Raw genomic sequence first — 18139 nt, 5'->3', positions numbered from 1 at the left:
GTGCGTTGCACAAGCATTATAAGCATAGCATTAATTAAAAAGGGTGAAAATTAGGATTAAAATTATTTTTAATTTGCACACGACGAGCAACAAAACGAATTTGGAGAAGGCACAGCTACATTCAATAGAAGTTGCTATTTTTCACAGGAATTTATTTTAATCCGCGTATTTGCATTTTTACGAGAGAAAGAGAGTTTAAATTTTCGCCAAAATTCATTCCTGGGAGAGAAGCACGATGAGTATAATCATGAAACATAATATACGCCGACACTTTTAACAAGAGCCGTTGCAACAGGATTATCCTGTTTCACGTCAAGAGATGCTTCCTTTATTGGCATGTATGTTCGCGTACGGATGTTGAGTAACCGGCGAATTTACCTTACGCGTTCGATGTTGGTTATTCCGTAATGCGGTGTACGATCGAGATAATCGGAATTTAGCAGCGCGCACTACAATGCGTTTGCATTAACGTACGCAGGTACTACGCGCGTACCGTGGGGCGCTTCGTCGGCACTATTTCATTATAATTATCATGGTTTCTGGCAAAAGCTCGTTTTATCGCAAGTCAAAGAGACTGCGAGATGAATTATGGAAATCGATACACACAGGATTTATGGAAATATGTGTATATATTAACTTCTCTCGGATAATTTCGGAAAGTGAGTATATGATAGCTTTGTGGAACACGTAAATATCTCTGTGGTTCAATTTCGAGATAATTCAAGTACGATCGTTGAACATAAATTATATTATGTTTATTTTCAACGTTAAACAGATCGGTTCGACAGATCAAGCTTTGAAAAAGGTGCTGTTGGAGCGAAGTTTACCTGCAATTATAATTAGATAACAAAACTTCGTTGTTTATTTATAGTCCGCTATTGAACTCACAACAATTTCTGAATTTATAACTTTGAAATCTGTCAGAGTAAAAAACAATATTTTATTCGACATTGTTATTTTTCTGGAATATAAATCTGTTGTTTAAAATTCAAGATAATTGAACCACATGAAATATACGTTTGCAAAAATGTGCATCAGTGATGTCTTTCGTGTACGTGATGTATTTATGCATTTATCCATGACTTTTTCGCATCTGGTGTAACTTTTTGTTAGTTTCAAAAATATTAATTCAAACATATCAATATAGAAATAGACATATTACAATCGAACACACTTGTTCGCTGACAAACATTATTATTGCGTATATCAGATCTCTTGTGTCACATTGATTGACAGAATCGGGAGCACACAATTAATTCCGCACAATTCGATCAACTTTATCAGTTGCCGAGAGAATGAATACATCGTTACAGCGATATTGTTGTATCGAATCGGTTATCGCGAAATCCCAGAAATGACATCGCGGAGATCACATTACGGAGTGCCATATACACAATTGGTTATTTTGGCCGACGAACTCAACAAGGTCAGAGAAGATAACATAAGATTCTTCGATAAATCTCAATAAAGAGACGAAGAAGGACGTTAAGGGTTCGTTTATCTTTTTCGAAGATCTTTGCATTTTTTTTTATATTTAATACAGTAACAAGTTTCGTGTGTTAATAATAAAATACTATCAAATGTATCTGATTGTGAGTATATAAATTAGCGATAAAATTGACAATGACACATCTAAAAGCATTTGACGGAATCGTTATTGCATTGTCAGCGAAGATAAAACGCGGATAAAGGATAATGCCGCGATTGTTCTCCCATCGATCCTTTCTGTCGTATAAATAATATAATGAAAATAATTACCTTTCGTGTCATTTATTACGGATAAAATTGTCAGGATGACGATGCGACATAAAAAATTTATTTACGTTATCAAGATATATTGCCCGATAGCGACGGAATTCAAATTATTTACGTTGTGAGAATATACACTCATCATATATAAAAATAAATGCAACACACACGAAAAATTACTAGCGATAAACTGGGATTATACACGGCAATGTTTGCCGACTCGTCTCCGAGCGGGATACAAATCGATTTTATTCGAATAAATAAATCGTCTCGTGTTAACTTTAGAATTGTGATTCCATACGTTATCTCTGTTAATAAACGGAAGTGTATTTTACTTCAAAAAAATTACAAATTAAGAGAGTTTAATTTCAGGATTCCAAAAACTAATTCAAAACTGTCGCAGCAATTTATTTCTCGTAATTTGCATGTAGATGGACTCGACGTGGAAATAGGAAAGGATTAATATAGATTATGAACATGAACATAAATTATTGCAATAATTTCGAGTGCTTTGTGGCAATTGGCAATCCTTCACAGGTTTCGATATACTTGAAATGATGTAGGAGTATGTAGGAGTAAATTATATTTTCGAAATATTCATAATATTACTCAATTAGTTGACTATTAAATTACATTGATAAAACTAGAACGAGCACTAAACGTTTAATGTTAGCTTATTTGTGGAGATTAATTCGAATTACAAAAGTACAATTTTTTAGAACTTGTACACAAAATCTACATGATTTATTAAATTTGTACTATTAATCCTTTAGATTTTTTTTGTTTACTCTAAGTTTTATTATCACTATATTCTTATTGTAAAGTACTTCAGAATTTCTTTTTATTATTTTTGCTTAAATAATTGCTAATTTACTGGATCAGCGCTTTTACGAAATTGCGACAATTTCGTGAAATCTTTCTTTCCTTCTCTTCACTTTCATATTTAATTGAATCGGCTAGAATTAGTTAAATTACGTTACATGTAAACGCTACTTCAATTTTCCGGTAGCGAATTGCGGTTCTAGACTCGCAAGGATGTGTTCCTTCCGACTATTTGAAACATGCGCTAAAGATATTCACTGAACAATTTGACGAAATTACGTAAACGCGCAATGAATAACTTCCAGCGCGATTGCGGTGAAAGCTCTTCGAAAGCCGCGAAATGGTGCAATTGAAAGTTTTTCCCGATTGAACAACATTTCGAAAGCAGCTCTCGTTCGCCGCGAGTGATCAAGGAAAACACTGTACCGTCTCTATCACCCAAGTCTGATGAAATAGTCAATTCTGATTCAATTCCGTGAGACATGTTTTCTATTTTGAGACTGATCAAACCGGCCACTTACTACGTTTACGCGAGCGTTACCTCTGGTAGTAATTTAAGATAATTCCTTCGCGTAAACGGGATTTTGTAGTAACTTACGATAATTTACTCCGCGTAAACGAGTGAATTATCGTAAGTTACTACAGAAGTAACGTTACGCTCGCGTAAACGTAGTAACTGTTATATATCTTTTATCAGCTTTAATGTCCGTATAGAAATTGTATTTTAATTAATATTTCCATATTGGAAGTTATTGAGAAAGAAAGCCACAATTTTATAACTATAATTAGAAATTGATTCCTGCTCTTTATTCTGTTTTACGAAGGATCTGAGAAACATACGTGCGCCACGTAAATTTTACAGACAGACAATGAGAGTCAAATAGAGCTCCTCGGGATTGCGACTCAATGCAGTTTGTCATGGAACTTACTATTCTTCCTTACAACGATCGTGCTAGTTAGAAAATCGTGATAAAGGTTAGATCGCCGGGTGATTTCGAGCGAGGACTCAAGTTCCTCAAAAAGAGCTCGCGACTAACAATCTTTTGTGTAGTTCAACAATCTTTTAAGAGTTCTCGTGGATGGTTACTAACCGCAAAAATCGGATCAAGAGGTTTGCTCCAGTTTACGCGTCTCCTTTATCTTTGAGATGTTACAAAGAGAACTGAACAAAGTGGTTTTCAGATGCGAAAGAGAGAGCGAGAGGGGCAAGAAAAAAGGTCTCCCTTGTGTCTTATAACAGGTGGGATTTACAATCATGGATTGCCGCTCCGGGGAACGATCGGCGTAAAATGATTTTATCGAGAGATCGATTTGTTATTCGTGAAATATCTCATTTCATGTATATTGTATCGTACGAATCGGAAAAAAACGAGGCGCGACGCGCGCCACAGGCTTTATTTTTCCGTTTTCGAAACGGCGCGTCGAAAACGGATTTATTGTGTTTCGAAATTTAGTGCCTATATAGGTACGTATTGAATCACGCAAACGAGATTGAAAAGGTATTACTTTCTCGGATTTGCACTTTACAATTTGCACCTAAACTTGCGCACAAAAATCTCATTGCGTATCAACGGTTAAATGAACTTTATCACGTTTAATGCGCGTATGCGTGTGTTTTCGCTGTTTCACGCACTCGATCTATAACGCACTCGATAAAGTAACAATTTTTGTGCCTCGATACGCCGCAACTTTTGATCATTTCATCGTTCAGCTAGCCGCGAAGGCAAATAAAAGCAGCCGCACGTGGCAGAGCGATAACAAAATAAATTTATTCGCCAGTGCGCGATTATTTTAACGAGACAATACTTTGCACCGTCACCGAGCAAAGTTAAATGAATAGCAATTAGATCGCCGTAAATGTGGTGATCGAATTTACTCACCCGCCACCGCTGCCTCGCTGCTTCCTGACGCTGCGCGTCCCGTGCCATTGTTCGTTTCACCCACGAGAAAAACGCGAAAAAAATTAAGCATCGCTAAATACGATCGCGCGGCGTGCCAATTAATGAGAACTAATTAGTGAGAACGAGAATACTCTTACCCGACGGATTTACGGAGAAAAGAAAGAAACGCGCGCGAGTGACGCGAAGTAAGCGGCGCGACACTGGCGCCGAGTGTATCGCGACGCCGAGGACGACTGATCCTCATCGGGATTATCGGGGGCGATCGGGACGGGGCAGAATCGAGATTAGATTGTTACGTAAACAAGTCGAGATCTTCCGGGCTTTCTCGCGCGCGCGGGCGGATGACGGGTGGGTTTGTTTACGAAGCTTATTCAACGACGCGCGTACGTACGTCCTTTATTGTTTTGACTGGCACGGTCACGGTCGTGACGTCACGGCGCGTCGCGTCCCCGAACCACGCAGTGCGTATATTAACCGCGTTCGGTGAACCACGTCGCGTTTTTTTTCATCGCGATCGCGGGCGAATACGCAGCAGAGGAGTGCGTTCAGGAATTACGCCTAGGCACACCTAGGTAAAGGCCCGTGCACATAGAAAAACTTGAGCGGTATAAGAACTTAAGCGGTATAAGCAAATCAGCCAATCACAGTCAAGAACTCAAGGCATAACGTAAGCAGTAGCGAATTCAAACTGTTGATTTCCTTATTGCTTAAGTTGTTCTATATGTGCCCGGGCCTTACTAACGCTATAGTGTACGTGACGTAATTCGTAAACTGTAGCTTAGGCCGGTATTTATAGTCGGATCTTATTTCGAGACCGTCTTAAGTAATGTCTTAAGATGCTAATACGTTCTGTGATTAGTTTATGACATTTTAAGATTGACGGTTTTAAATATAAGATCCGACTATATGAATACCGGTCTTATAAGGGCCACTTGGACCAAACTCCGATTAATTTAATCGTTGATTAGTCCATTGGAAATGACCAATCGCATTTGCTCCTTAAAAAGATTGACAAATGCGATTGGTCATTTCCAGTGGACTAATCAACGATTTAGTTAATCGGAATTTAGTCAAAGTGGCTTTTAAAGCCCCTTGCACAATGCCAGGGAACGGGCAATATAGGAACAAGGAATAGAAATCAGAAATCATGTATAAATGCAGAATAAACAGTGACACAGGCAATAGACACAGTTTCCGTCACGTTGGAAATTCTGTATTGCCTGTTGCCAACTAATCGCAGCATTCGAATTTTTTAGGTTGTAATTAACGATATTTTTTGGTCACTTCCTGTTCCTATTGCCTGTTGCCTGGCATTGTGCAATGGGCTTAAGAGTTACCCAGGTTGAATTTCTGAACGCGGCCCAAGTGTGCGGACAGGATGTGTGTGAGATAGATTCTCGAATCGATACGCGGCGATCGATCCATCGATTCGACTCGGCTGCGGCGAGTCGCCACGGCGCGAAGTTGGCCGCGCGTGATGACGCGATTTTTTCGCACTGGCCGCAAGCCGCATCGGGGAATTCTTCCGTCGCCGCCGTCGAGGCTTCGCGTCGTCGTGTTGCTCGCTCGTTCCGATCGCATCGCCGCGCGTGTAATGAACGTCGGGAGTGCCGCGAAGCGAAACGTCGAGATCGTTAGCGACTGCCGCAGCCAGCCCGCGCGGACTGTTTCTCCGTTTGTGCGTACGTGTGCCAGAGAAAAAAAAACGGCGAGCGATCGATTTCCGTCCCGCGCGCGTTGCCCGCTCGTCGAAATCACGTCGCGAATGCCGTGATTGTAATGCTAATTAGCATACGATTGTAATTAACTGCGCGCTTTTCCGATCGATGCGTCAGCAGCGTGAGCGAGTGTTCCGGAACAATGGAACAGTTCGGCGGGGGTGCAACGGCGGGGCGTACAATGGCGGTGCAGGTTGCAACAGCGGCGCTGCAGCGGCGAGGGTGCCTCGACGACTTCACTTGTGAGTGAATTCGATTTGTACTATACCTATACGTACATTAGCCGCGCGATTGATTCTTCCATTCCGTCCGCTTTAGATCGCGGATGCAAGAAGAAACGTCGCGAAAATAATTTCGCGAATCTAGCGGGATGATTGATGTGTGCAAGGCGAGGTTAAAAATTCAATCCTGATGGGAAACGCGCGATCGAATTACTTCGCAGAACACGACCCGCCTTCGTGTCAATTTTCCGGCCAAAGGTCAATTCGCGACCGTTCAGTCGCAATAATCGACTGATTCGCCGTGGATTAATTTTGTTCTTAACAATTGAGAAATATAACTCCTCATATTTACGTCAGATTTTGTATTACACGAAAAGACACAGTTAACTGAACATTCTTTTGTTATAACATACAAATTCTCTATATTTTGTTAGAAGATATTTTAAATAAAAAATTAAGCAACAGATGATCGCTGGAAAATCCCGTTTAAGCAATTTTAATTTTAAATTTAGCGAAAAATGTCTGTCATGGAAATTTAATGCGATCAGAGAATAATTAATAATAATCGGTAATAATCAGTCAAAGAAAATTTTTAATTCTAGAAACCCCTGGTGATTTAAATAATTTAATTTCTTTTATTTCTCGTATTGCGTAATCGGAATAATAAATAATGAAAAGAATAAAATATAGTCACGATATTTTCGAGCTCCCGCTGCCATTTGCCATTTACGTGCATCTGTTATTACGTTAATCCTATCACAGAACGAAAGTTGTATCGATGAAGTTAAATTTTCGCTCGATAACTTATTAAAGCCTGTTCACTTCAGTTTTACACCAGTTATTTCGTCATTGCTGATGCAATTACAGCAGTTTAACGAAAGCGTGACGATCACGTATTCTTTAATTAGCCATTACGAAGTTTCAAACTGATCCTGCTTTCGTTTAGTTTGCTAATGCAATTTTGGAGAAATGATACGCGCGCAATGACCATGGCGGTAGCAACCGGTTTTATATGAAGCGTCCTCTTCCGTATTATCACATCGAAGTTTGTAAATTAATTTCATAAAATATCCTTTTTTCATTAGTGTAACAGAGATAATATATTTATAAATTATTTATGTACAAAAAAATGATTATAACAGTTTATTTTTGCTACACTGAAATGTAAGAATAATTTTTCTGATAAATTTCTGAGTTGATTTTTAACGAGAATTTTATTAGGTAATATATTAAATATAGAAAAGATATTAAAGCCAGAAAAGGATTTAATAATAAACGGATATGAGACACAATAATTTTCTTGGGCAGCGTGTAAAACTTTTACTCATGGTATATAATAGAATTTTCGAATTTTCTCTTAAAATTGGAGTCAAATTTATTTTACAGAACTTCTAGAGATAGTCGCGCAAAGTTAAATATTAGATTTTCAAATCCTTCGATAAATTTCAAATGCATAATTAGACGAGAGCTTCATACAAGGTCAGTCCGAAATAAATTTTCCTTAATAAAATTTTAGATACAGATATTTCAGATATTATAGATATTGCAGATGTTACAGTATATCTTCCATAGATGTAATTTCGATTTAACTAGGATTAAACCATAAATCAGATCGTTAATTAATTAAAGCTCTCGATGTACTTAAGGCTATCGATCCGATCATAAATATCGGTTGCATAAATGCTCTGGTCTTATTTGTATTACACACACAGCTGGCTATTTATAACTGGTCTCTCTCTCTCTCTCTCTCTCTCTCTCTCTCTCTCTTTCTCTCTGAGGGTTAATAATCTAAAAGGGCCTGCACGTGTAGATATAGACATTAAAAGCTATGAATCCTTAGAGATCTTCATTACTGCCTTTAAAGGTCGGTTGTACTGTTGACGCATCATTATTCATGACTGCAATGCTTTAAATTCTCGTTGTTTAACTTTTCCACTGGATGTGTTAGACATAAGGACTGAAACAACTGCTGACAAAATATCAATAGATCAGGAATTAAGCTTTTATTTTAAAAATGTAAAATCAACAATAAAGAAAAGTTTGTCAACAGAATCTGTTCTATTATGAAGTTAATTTTATTTAATGGAAAATAATAGTTTATTTTTATTCTCGAAAATTAAGAACTTTGTTAAGGAGATGCCAGTTACACATTTAACAATTTGACGAATATTATAATTCAGAATACTTTTTTATAATCACAATTTTTATTAAATTTATTATAGTTTTATTAAAATCAATCATCTTTGATCGTATAGACTAATCGACTATCTAGGATAAACTCGGGTAAGATGGCCATACAGGAAAGATGGCCAATAACCTATGTTTTTTCAATCTAGCTCGCCATGAAACATCGAATGAACATGGTCATCTTTCCTGTATGGCCATCTTACCCGAGTTTACCCTATTCTTATTTAGCAGTATATTTCTTGAATAAAACTTTTCATTTTTACAATATTATCGTTAAAAATTGAAATCAAGCAAGTGTTGCAGATGAAGAAATTAAATTTAAAATCACATTTATCTCGAGTCATGATCGGGGTCATGATGTTAAGCGACTTACATTTGAGATATAGAACATATAATTCCCTTTTGGTGATTGTGGTTGGTTCTTTGATCATAAATTCAAGAGTATGTCATTTATGATGTTTCGTTATACATATGTGCAATTCCCGTCGTATATCCTCTGTCTTTTTCCTCCGATTTGCCTTATTATGCGGAAGTTATAAAGCTCATGTATAAAAATTGCGATTCTCTTTATCGTAATCGTAATTTGTCACTCCACTTGTTCGCTTTTACCGCTTTCCCCGCTCATAATTCAATCTTGCTGGCGACGTTTATTTCCTGAATGCTTTCTCATTACGTCGTGCAATTTGAGATCGCAATAAGTCTTGTCAAAGGTCGTAGATTTTCGTGTGTGTGCGATCGCGTATTTTTACGGAAAAATTGATTTGAAGGAAACGTTGTATTTTATTTGTATCACTTTTCTCGTTTTGTATTATTGTAATGATTTTCGCTGTATTTAGTTTCAATAGCTCGCTTTATTATGTTGTAATGCGCGAATATATAGGATATGAGATCACGAGAAAAATACATCAAAGTATCTACGCATTTCTTTAAATAAAATTATTATACAGCGTGTGTTTGACCTTATAAGCAACGTGGGGCCTCGCGTTATCATGGAGTAAATTGTCTGTGCGTCGTTTTACCGGTCGTTTTTCTTGATGTGCCTCGTTCAAACAGTATAATTGATGCACGTGACGTTTCGCTTCAAGAAAAACGGCCGGCGTATGCCTCGAAACGACGCAAAGACAATTTATTCCATGATAATGCGAGCCCTCGTGTTGCTCATAAGGTCAAACAAACGCTGTATAATCTCGAATAGGAAGTATGTACTTTCCCACGCAGCATTATGCTCTCCAGATATCGCGTCGTCTGATTATCACTTGTTCCGGTCGATGCAGCACAGCCTCTCCGATACATACTTTATTTTTTACAAATGAAGCAGATGCTAAAAAATGAGACAATTCATCGCATCAAAAGACGAGACATTCTTTCATGGCAAAAAGTGGTAGATGCAAATGGAAAATATTTTTGTGAAAAATTTCGCCGGGAACTTAGTTAACTCCTAATATCAGTTTATTTATAATATAAAATTCGTTTTAGTGTCTTAACGTAATAATTTTTTTGTTATCGATAAGTTGAGTATATTGAGTCAATGTAATTTTGCTTTATATTTATGTAACGCCAGAAGAATTTCTTTTTTAAATAGAGTTGCGAAACTATATAATTTTCATAAAATAATTTTTCGTGATTTCTTTCGTGATTATTTCGACGTCATGTAATATTGCGAAAATAAGATTTTTTCGATATATGTCAGGAGGCTAACAATAAGCGTTAATTCGAGGGTGAAGCTAATGGTCGAGCAGCCTCGTTACTCAAATGTCGAAAAAGACGTGACAGAAATAGATATCTGAGATGAGCTGCTTTTTTCGGGGAGTATAAATTCTGATTTTTCATCAAATTCATTGGGATATTTTCTTCATAAGTTACATTATATAATGGATTATAAAATGTAAAATATATAGGTATACATATAGCCATGATAAGATTTGAAATACCATCATAATACATGAAAGTCACAATGCTTTATTGTAGAGAGCACCCGGATGAAAAGAAGCCATTTTGCGTCTCAATGAACTAATGCGCTACGCAATGAAGGGAATACTTCGGCTTATGAGCGATGATGCATAATGTGTTCTAAAGTTTCCATCTAAAATAAAATTTTTAACTAGATATTATTGTCACATCATAGGAGAAAGTACACTTATTTTCAATAAAAAATGAGTTTAATGAACTAAATTATCCACAAAAAGAATAAAGTTAGATATAAACTTTCGTTGTGTAAACTGATTTAAAAATTAATATCTAAAATATATATCTATGTCTTAATTATTTATCTGATGTTTGTATGTTAATCAACTTTCTTGCATCTGTTAATAATATATTTAAATTACCACAATTGACAGTAAAAATTCCATTTTATTGACTGATATTCATATATAGTACAAACGTACAAAATTTTAGCTTTGTAATAATTTTTGTGAATAACTTTTGATCTATTTTTAATATTTGCAACAAGATCGCGCTGAAAAATCTAATTTTGCACCGAGAAATAAAGTGTCTAATCGTGAAATTTTTATACGATGAAAAATAAAATCTCGTCCATTCTCTCAGAGATTATCACGATTATGTCGAAATATTGCTCGCGAAAAATTTACGATGGCATGTAACAGCGTCGCATGCTATTCATCCACAAAATTGCTGTGCTGTTCGCATAGAATGTCGTGAAATTTTGTATACGCGAAACTATTAATAGACTAGTGTCACGTCCGTGGCGGACGCTACGCGATCTCTCGCGAAATCTCGATTGGGGTTTCACCTGCATAATCACCTGTCGTTAGTCTCCTCGTCGATCATGCGACACTCGAACTTTATCATTGCGTCACCTGACATTCTCATCACCGTGAGCCGCGTCTGTTCGCGTGGGCATATAGAATCAAGTATACTTCGCGTCACTTCCACGACATCGGACTTAATCATAACTTTGTCTATCAAGAGCAGGGAGAATCGCGGAACTCGCTTCTGCTGATACACTTCGCTCGAAAATTTGAGGAACGTCTCGCAAATTTCGCGCTCGAAGATATCGCTGATCCTTGCTCATCGATGAGTGAGTCACTCCGCCTTCCTCGAAGGTGGTCTCTTAGCGCTCACGGTATTGTCCACAAACACGCCAATCACCGATTTGTATCACTTAATCTCGCTCGTGAGTTCCTCCTCGCGCTTTTAGTGAGTCACACACTTCTAGAATTTATATTGAATTAATTCGCAGATTTACAATTCTGATTCATTTTGAATCGAAGAGCTAATGAACTGTGTGGGTCTTAAGACCAATCAATTGATTCACAAAAAAGTTCACAAAGTTTCTCTTGTTTTAAGTAAATCCTTGTATTTCCTCAGAAGAGAACTTTTTAATTAACTTGTATCTTCATTGTTGTATCGCATAATCTATCTTAATGAGAAATAAAAGGAAGAGTCTGTAATAATCTGAGGATTCTTGGAGTCTCAAGTAAGATTAGTTTTAATTCTTAAAAAGCTCTCGGTTGATCGTCTTTTGTATACCTGGGATGTTTCTAAGACACCATTCATTAATACACTTGTTTCTTCCTGAATGAGTCACCTTATCTTCCTCAAAAGGAAAGAAAAGAAGCCCGTTGTCTCCGAAGGATAATATTTGTGAAGCTTCCTTAATCAGCTCAGATCAATCTCAGGTTTTTCTCTTGAAAAAGTTTTCGATTGATTATTTTTCGATCCCCCGGAATATTTTTGTAGTATAGTTATCCATTAATTTATCATTTCTTCGTCGAAAGAAAGAGAAAATAGCTTTACTGCTGAACATATACCAGATGTCGATTCACGTTAGTTGATGCCACTGTTTCGCGGTATTCTTTATCCATTAACGATTATGATGGTTATTATCAAAGTCCGCATGGGGTTTGTATCGTCTCTAGTAAAGTCTAATGAAATTTTCAAGATTTTATCAATAGCACTTATTCTTCACGTCAGATTTTATTTATTCTATCAATAAATCCTAATACTCACATAACAATTACTCATGGTATAAGCTTAATTGAATTTGATTGAAATTGATTTCCATTTACTGCTAATTCGGTAAGCGCACATGCATAAGCTCGAGTATGATTACCAATCATTAACAGTTTCGAATCAATATTAATTTTGCTGGTGACCACTAGTAATTAACTATCCAGAAAATGTTGGCCATGGTACTGGTTAATCACATTAAGTCTGTTAACAATCTTAAATACGACCATTACTTATTTTTTTGCGAGCATTCTGGTTTAATTATTTATTAATAATTTTATCCGTAACTGTTTATTAATAATCCTATTGCTAAAAATTAACAGTCTTTTTTTCAATAATTCGTGTTTATTTCTCATTATTCATTGTTTACTATTATTCATTATTTATCGTCGATTACACACTCATTGATAAGTTCATCGGTGACCATTTCTTAGTTGGCATGACGAACACTGGTGATTTTAAAGCCAAAGAATCTCAACGACGCACTATTTCTCGCAAATTATTAAATATTTAATTCTTCTATTCCACGACACGTTCTACTCCGTGACGTTTACTTTTGGCCGCTATACTCTCAACACTTTCCTCCGAAGCTTTTTACCACGATCGGCGGCGCGGCGTTGCTCGCTCTGACGGAAGGCGGTAAGATCAACAAGCGGTTTCGGAGCGCTCTCGCGGCGCACTGAAGTGCGTCTAGCCAGGAGAAGAGGATCGGCAAGCGTCGCGGCGCGTAGCGTCGCCGCGCGTCGCACCGCTACGCGAATGGTCGCGAGTGCGACGAGAGTGACCCTGGCAGTGAGTACCGCCTGCGCACTCTCGCCCCCGTGTTGTGTGCCGGTCCTCTCCTCTCCCGGTTCTTTCTCTGTCGATCTTCGGCTTCGGCGTTATTCCTCCGCGCCTCTTTCACCCTTTCGGAGGATCACGCGACTTATTGTTAGCTCCGACTTGACTTTCGGAAGCCATCTCCGTTCTCCCATCATACACGCGTGCACATTTCTTTCTTTCTCACGTCTGTATATACGTCCGCGCGTTCGTTCGCCGGCCCGTTTGTCTGGCTCGTTCCCTGCGCCATTCATACGCGGCATTATAGGTGCTCTCAAAACCGAGCGTCGTAATACGCTATAGTTTAAACTTAAAGAACGTAAATAGAAGATATATTCTCTGTCGTATATACATACATGCGCCTGAATCCGAGATACTTATGATATCATTTCAATTCTTTGCGCGCAAGAATCAAATGAGACGAGCAAGAAGGGCGGTACGAATCCGATGGGATTTTGATTCAGAGATTACATTTCGACGAGATTACATTTTAATTAAATTCGATCTGCGGAGGGACCTGTTACCCTTGATAATCTCCGAGGTGGTAACGAGTGTTGCCTCTGACTTAAAAGTTTCTTACTACGTTTCGCACCTGTTATTATTTCTATTTTTCTCGTCTAAATCTGCGCTCTCTCTCTCTCTCTCTCTCTCTCTCTCTCTCTCTCTCTTTGTGTCTTTTAGATTTCCCTACTACTTCACATTTAGCCGACGTGTATAGGAAAAGGATTGCTGAACGATATCCAATATAGAAAAGATATTCAATTACCTTTCTTGTTTTTTTTTAAACTTATTTTCACTATTCTATTTCAATTTTAATTTTCTTGAATGAGGAAGAGCGAAAATATCAGATTCCGAGAGATATTTGAATCAAGAAAATTGCTAAATCTCCATAGAACAACGCTATAGGAGTCTGTCGGATATATATTCTTCATGCTTGAATCTGATTTGATCGACGATCCATGAACCTGACCTTTAACTATTGATATATCGCGTGGATTTAATTCTCTTGCTGGTTTTTTCGCCTTATTTTATGTCGAATGTTTGTTACGGAAAAATTTGTTTATCCATGAGTCCAGCTCTTTGAATTTCTTGTAAAATAAACATATTTTACAGGAACATTTATTCAGGAACTGGATCGCGCAATTTTTGATTATGCAAACGATTGCACAATCTATATTTTAAAATCCATATATTAAACGCTACTTTTAGCGTTTAATAGTATGCGTATCGCATACTATTAATATTAATCGTCGATATCACCGAACTACGCATCTGCGATATTTTATAATGGTGTTTATTTAGATTAATTAGGAAGTTATAACTCAAATGTAAATTCGTACATATATTTGTAAAAATGAGAAAAATTAATTTTTTAATAATAATTTTAATTTTTATAATCTTAAAAGGCTTGCAAAGTACAAATTATATGAAGTTCAAAATATTCGATTATGAAAAAAATTCAGCAAATAGAAATTTTGTAACCTCGTTCATTCACAAACATCTGATATTAAAAAAAATGTTTCTATCGTCATTTTTTAAACGCCCTTTGACCTTTGCACTAAAGCGATACTATTTCCTACTCGAGTTTTTGTTTGCTCGCATCTCCTTTTTTGATATCATGCGCTCCTGTATTTTCCTCTCCGATATTTTTTTGGCGTTTCTGTCCTCGTATTTTTGTTCGCACGCGTATTTCCACTTGTTGGAGTTTATTATATGAGCTCCAAGATATGTCCCGTTTCAACATATCCCTTTTATGATTCATCCAATTTCGTCGCCCTTTTTCCTGTTTTCTCGTTCCTTATTTATATGTCAGGCGTGAAGACGTATTGAAACGATACCTCTTTCCCTAATCTATATAGGTTATCCTCCTAATTTTGATTTTTTTTCTTTCTCTTCAGATTTCAACTTGCAAGAATATTCATCCGTTAACTCAAATATTTTTCTTATTTAAAAACAAGTAAAAAATTATGCAAAATAATAAATGAAATAATACACTTTTTAATATTTTAATATTTTATTTTTACTAATTACTTGGGCTAAAAATAAAATTGCTCTATAAACATAGCTCGTTTCTAGAATTTTACGGAAATTATTATAGAGGGTGGTTTTACACGTGTTTTACTCATGTACGTTATTTAACCCAAACTGATAAAGTAGTGATTTAGATCTCTCTCTGAACACGTATGCTTATACTTATTCTGACGGGATTTGACCCAGAATAATAAATAGATATCTCTTTTCCCTTCGCCTTTTTCGTGCCCATCAATATGATAGACAATCTTTCCGAGGGCACGAGGCAACGATTATCTTTACACGATGCCACTAACCGCGGATTTATCCGTGGCGTAAATCAAAATAAAGTCCGAACATTGGGCCGGGAGAGCCGTCACGATCTCTATGGTTAATTCCGGCTGTGATTTATCGTGGCATATCCTTTGAGTGATCGCGATAAACCACAGCATGGATTGTACACGATAAAGCATTGGTCGTCGAATTACGAGACCTGTTCCAGTATTTATCGCGAATTGTTTTACGACACCACAACAATAAGAGTGAGAAAGACGTAAGAGTAGAAAGCACACGAATACGTATGATATATGTATATATATACCTGTATTCGAAAGTGGCGTATGTGATATACAAGTTTAAACCGTCGATTATCGTCGATTATCATCGCTTTTATCGGACTTTTCGTACTCGAAATTAGCCTGGCCGTAATATCGATTTCAGTAACAGAACTACGTACTCAGCGAAGAGTAGATAGCGATGTAACGCTGTCACTCATGGTTATAGATTAGTATAGTATCGATATACGATTCAATAGGAAACGCAATTTCTTGATCGTAGGATCTATCTTTGTAAAAGTATAATCGACACTATTTGAATAGGGGCGAGAAAGTACGTAGTAATACATAGATAACGAAGTGAAAGGACGGATGCATAAGAGAGCTTTGAAGTTATTGGAATTTGCTCGAGATTTAAAAATAGAAATAAAATTTTTATTTAAAAATGTGGCTTACAGAAAAAATGTTTTTATCTCTTGATTAGAGAAATGCATTATTCTTTTTGATTCAAACTTCAGGATTGTTAATATAATTAAATATCTAAAATGAATAACAAGACAATAAAATTGTTTTAATTTTAATTTTAATATATTCTTCATAAATATAGAACTGCTCTTCCCGAGAAAAAAATGGGTATAATATGATCAAATGTATAAATGCATAATTACTAATTGTATAAATAAGATATGAAAAGATCTAACAAGTAACATGTAATTTTATATGATTATAATCAGATTCGAAATTTTGGATCTGATTATATATAATTATATAAAATTACATGTTATTTAGATCTTTTCATATCTAATAATGTATTTTTACATCTGACTATATTATACTTATTTTTTTCTCGGGTTACATTAAATATATTCTTTAAATATAGAACTATGCTCTTTTCTTTTACGTTTTCTCTGTTAAGCTTAATGAATAAAGTTTCAGTTGCAATGCTTTTATTATAACCCATCGTGCAATTTTCTTTTCAAAAGAACGAGCTCGAGAGAACGGTTGCATTGTTATTTATCATACCGCAGTAACATTAATTATGTTTCGAGTAAACGTCCATAGGGAAGCGATTACCGATGAATCCCGCGTGAGAATGGTATTGTTGTATTATTCACGAGACTAGATTAATTGCGTTGTGTCACTGATCAGCAACAACCGATGTATTATAGTTTTCTAGCCCTCAGGACTCAGATAACGCACAATAAGGCAAAATTACACAAGCTCGCATTTAGTGATTGTCCCAGTTGAAACGTCCGATGTATAAGCTAGTTTAAAGGTATTGCCAGAGGCAACAAAGCTAAATTAATTAACGATCATATAAATTGAAATGCACGATGCTTTTATTGTGCTATAGCAAATAACAAAAGACATAAATATTGATAAGTAAATTAAATAAGTAAAATATAATAATATGAAGATAATAAGAAAATAATTATAAAAATTATAAAGTTTATTTAATAACTCATGTGCATTACAGGCGTAGAATAAAAATTTGCTATAAATTTCGGTTTGCAAACATTGCAAGACAGTTAATTTTGCTTACAATTTTTTAGAATATATCTTGTACTTTGTGCTTTAACCGCTTATTACATTTTATCGAGCAATTCTAGGATGCATAGTTATATAGCTATATAGCAAATATTACACAGTGTAGTACGGAAATTGCGCGTATGATTAGTTGTAGCAATCGATTAATTGCAATGTGGAGATATAATCGACTCCAATCCGCGCTATTCTCGCAATTCTCGTTATCTTTTCCGGTTTTCGATTTGTCCGATTGTTATACAAAATAACGTTTCACGTAATTGATTCCGTACTATATCGCTTTAATCGATGAAGTCTCACGCATTATATTCGCCTATCAGAATACATGATTAATCAAATCATCCTCCAAGTTACTCATTGTAATGCATCTGTATACATAATCAATGTGATACAACACAGCTGCAATTGCGGTTGCGGTTGCGATTTGTGCGCCAAAAGTTATTAAAAGTACTCGCGGGCACGACGTTTGTTGGCTGCTGAATATAAATCGTGCAAGAAAGTTGCACGTTGCACGTGCGCCAGCAGCGTGATTTTCTTCAGATGATTTATTCGCTACGACCGTCGAAAGATATTCTGAAAATTCGCCTTACTTTTTAGATACCTTTAACATTGCCAAATTTTTCAAATTGGCATTGACAGTC

The 18139-nt window shown here is 36.4% G+C and overlaps 2 protein-coding genes across 9 annotated transcripts in view; one reads left to right on the top strand and one right to left on the bottom strand.

Annotated features, from left to right (window-relative positions):
- The window catches only part of Fmrfar (FMRFamide Receptor), a 54008-nt gene extending 40728 nt beyond the window's left edge, over positions 1–13280 (bottom strand). For 2 of the 8 annotated variants that reach the window (XM_071791936.1, XM_071791972.1), the window contains exon 1: positions 11363–13280. The gene's annotated coding sequence lies outside the window, so the exon portion shown is untranslated. Of the gene's footprint in view, positions 1–4451; positions 4613–11350 lie in introns of those variants that run through there. The other 6 variants (XM_071791946.1, XM_071791962.1, XM_071791980.1 and 3 more) reach the window with 6 other exon arrangements.
- Positions 6081–18139, top strand: part of LOC139821120 (uncharacterized) — a 69222-nt gene continuing 57163 nt past the window's right edge. Inside the window, exon 1 of the mRNA XM_071791924.1 lies at positions 6081–6432. The gene's annotated coding sequence lies outside the window, so the exon portion shown is untranslated. The remainder of the gene's footprint in view (positions 6433–18139) is intronic.

This window comes from Temnothorax longispinosus, chromosome 1 (genome assembly GCF_030848805.1).
Source record: "Temnothorax longispinosus isolate EJ_2023e chromosome 1, Tlon_JGU_v1, whole genome shotgun sequence".
NCBI classification, from domain to species: Eukaryota; Metazoa; Arthropoda; class Insecta; order Hymenoptera; family Formicidae; genus Temnothorax; species Temnothorax longispinosus.
Note: the sequence above shows the minus strand (reverse complement) of the source record. Positions and strands in the feature narration are given on the sequence as shown.